Below are 3,410 nucleotides of genomic sequence, written 5' to 3' on the forward strand. Positions count from 1 at the left end.
GGCTGGGCCGGAGAAGCCCCTTCTGCTCATGGGAGTGAAGCGCTGAGGCGAGTGGCAGCGCTGCGGTCGGAGCTCTGGACCCCAGCCCCTGCTCGCCAGCGGTGGGAAGAGGCTCAGCGCTGAGGCCATGGCCAGGAGGAACGGTCACAAACTGGGATGGAAGTGCAGCTTCAAGCTCGCTGCTTCCTTGGCTCAAAGCGTCGGGCCCGTAAAGATCAAAGAGCTTCCCCATGTTTTGCTTCATTCTTCGGCTGGGAAGCTCTGTGAATGTCCTGGCACAGGCGGCCTTGGAGCACGGAGCACCTTCTCTGTTCAAGTCAGATCCAAGGTAATAAAAGAAAAAAATGGTTCCTTCCAGCTTTTCCAAGGGGAAAGGAGCCTGACCACAAGCTGCAGCGGCAGAGCCTGGGCGTGTTGGCGGCGCCTCCGGTCCCAGCTCCTCCGCGCGAGGCTGGGGCGGCCGCTGGCTCTGTTGCAAGCTGACCGTGGCGTGGCCCGCTCCGCAGAGCGCTTCATCCACCCTTTGCTTCTCTTCTGTCTCGTGTACCCGCTTTTCCCCCCCGAGGCTTCAGCCCCAGCTCTGCCGGGAGGGGAGCTGCAGTCACACAGGATGACGGGGCCGATGCGTGCCCCCTCCTGCGGGATGCTGGAGTCGGGAGCCAGCACAAGGGGCTGAGCAGTGTCAATATGCTCCGTCCACCATTCCCAGCCACACAGGCAGCGCTGCCCGTGCCCTGGGCCCGGAGCCACCCAGGGTCTGGCTACGTGGAGCGGCGCGGTGGCCATGCAGGGTCATCCCAGCCCTGCTGCCGGCACTCCCGGCCCCTCACCTGCGGCACGGGGGGATCTGGGTGAGAGCGTCCCGACACCGTGTTGCTGGCCTCACGTTCAGGCAGGCCACGCGGAGAGACATTTGGAGCTGATTAATTAGCAGAAAGGAAACAGGTCTAGAAATGAGGACCAGCTGGCCATCTGAAACAGAGAGCGGCAGTCAGTTTATTGCCAGGGCCAGAGGCAGTGAGCAGCGGCTTTGGAGGGCTGTGGGGATTCCTTGCAGCTAATTGCCACATGACAAACCCTTCTCGCCTGTGCAGGCGGCCCCCCCGGGACGGGGTCTGCCTTGTGCTGACCGCCCGGGCCTTAGCACCAGCAGCGCTCGTTCAGAGCCAGCCGCAGGCAGGCTTGTTCTGCGCCACTGCTGACCGTCTTTGATTCAAAAAGGAGTCGGAGAGGCGTTGGTGTGCTGGTGGCTGTTGAAGACAGTGATTTGGATGTCCCCAAGTGGCTGGCTGCTCCTGGGGAGGTCTCTCTTGAGTTCTTCTGCACCCGCCGTTGGTCAGTGCTGGACCCGCAGCCCCAGTCCGATGGGCCGTTTGCTGTAGCGGCTCGGGGCGCCTCTAAACGCATCCCTGGGAGCCCCCACTAAAGCGCATCTTTTTCTTGCCTTTCCTTGGCACCCTCATTCCTGACCGTAGGACCCGACCAGCTGGAAGGTGGGGGCTCAGGGAGGGAGATGGGGCGAGGCAGACCCTGTACGAGAGCGTCCTTGCAGAAGACGTCTGCCTCGTGCCCTCTGTGGGGGCGCAGGCTCACGCCTCCCTCGCAGGCGGGTCTTGTGCTGCCTCTTCTGTGTAGGAAAATATCCTTCCCTTGAGCATTGCCGTTGGATACGGCCCCGCTGCCTCCGTGTCTTTTCTGCGGTCGCAGTCTTCAGAATGCCCCAAACGTGTGGCTGTCCTTGCCCTGCCTTGTGCACCCCGTCGTTCCCACGGGTCCCCCTCTGCCGTGGCCCAGCAAAAGCTGGTGGGGATGGCACTGGTGTTCAGCTCCAATGCTGTGGCCAAGCTGGGAGAGGGGCCCTGAGGGGATGCTGTGGGCTCGTGCCTTACTGAACACCCAAGAGCCCTCCTGGGGAAGGGGCTGCAGACCGGGCACATCCTTCTATGGATAGATAGATATGGGGGTATCTTCTGTGTGGGTAGCTGGGGCCTCCTGGCAGCGCTGCTGGGGTAAGGTCCTGGGAGAAAGTGGCTGAAAATCAGGAGTTTTACCCTTGTGGAAATTGTGATATTTCAGAATTTGTTTTTGTCCTCAAGAGGGTGGAAAAATCAACTTGTTAAAATCTTCTGTGGGATGGAAAGTTCCAAAAAAGAAAAAAAACAAACGAGGGCAGAAAGGCTCAATTCAGCAAACTTCATTTTCAGCTCCCACACACCAGCCCGTGCCCTCCTGGGCTGGTGGGGCATCGCCAGCCCCCGCTCTTCTCCCTGGCCCGAGCTTCATGGGGGCCAGGGCTCTCATGGTGGGACTTGGGGCGCACGACACCAACCTGTGGTGCATCACGGGAGGTTTCACCTCAAGCTGACCTGGAACTGTTCTGGTTCGGCTGAACGAGCCTGAGGCTTGGCCTGTGGGAGAAAACCAGAGCTGTCTTGTGGGGAAAACACAACTTTTGCAGAAGCTGTGTTTTCCACCAGAAAACTGCTGACCAGCAATGCTGTGGGCAAGCGAGGCTTGGCTGAACGAGAAGAGCGGGATGTCCCGGCAGCGGGGAGGGGCTGTGCCAGCCGTGGGCACCCCTGCCCAGCCATGGGGTGTCTGCTCCGTGCCCAAGCCGTGTGGAGCCCCAGCACCAGCGGCTGGATGGGAAAGACCTCCCAAAGACTCCTAGCAGAGGCAACCAGTCTGTGATGGTGACGTGGAGCATCCTTCTCCAGCCTGGTTCCCCGATGCATGGAGGAGCCTGAGAAGTGGGTGTCTGAGGTGAAGTCAGGGTTTTAGCAGAGAGAAGAAGAGGGGAGCTCCCAGCTCGTCATTCCACGTGTAGCGTCTCACCGGGAGCCACCGCCGAGGCGCTGCAGCCCCGCGAGGCAGCAGGATGCCAAGCCAGGAGGGCACGCAGATGGGCGGGTGGGAGCCATCTGCACCCTGCTCAGGTCCAGCTTCTCATTGCTGGGAGACGTAATGTAGTAGTAAAGAGATGCCATGTCCCTTTGTTTCCCCTGGGACTGGCCGTGCCCGCCGGCTCCTGCCCCGGCTCGGGCTGTCGGTGGGGCCAGTTTGTGCAGCAGGTTAACTCCTCCCCAAGGCTGGGAAGAAGATTCATTTTTCTGTGAAAACAACTGAGTTAAGAACACAGAAGATGTCGCGATTTCGTGCATCTGTGGCAAGGTGAGGCCCAAGAGCACCTAAGGCAAACCTGCCGTTCCCTGGCTCGGAGCTGCCCGCGGGCACCCCGGCACCCCCTTATGACTCCTTTTTTGGAGACTGTTGGCATGGGAGGGGGCAGTCTCGCCGTTCTGAGGAACGTGGATCCTGGGGGTTCAGGTTCAGATGCCCACGAGGGTGTGCATGCCGGGCTTCTGGCTTTTGGCCGCTCCCTTGCAAAATTCAGCGCCAGGCACCCACCA

Source organism: Egretta garzetta, unplaced genomic scaffold (assembly GCF_000687185.1).
Source record: "Egretta garzetta isolate BGI_Z169 unplaced genomic scaffold, ASM68718v1 scaffold452, whole genome shotgun sequence".
Lineage (NCBI taxonomy): Eukaryota > Metazoa > Chordata > Aves > Pelecaniformes > Ardeidae > Egretta > Egretta garzetta.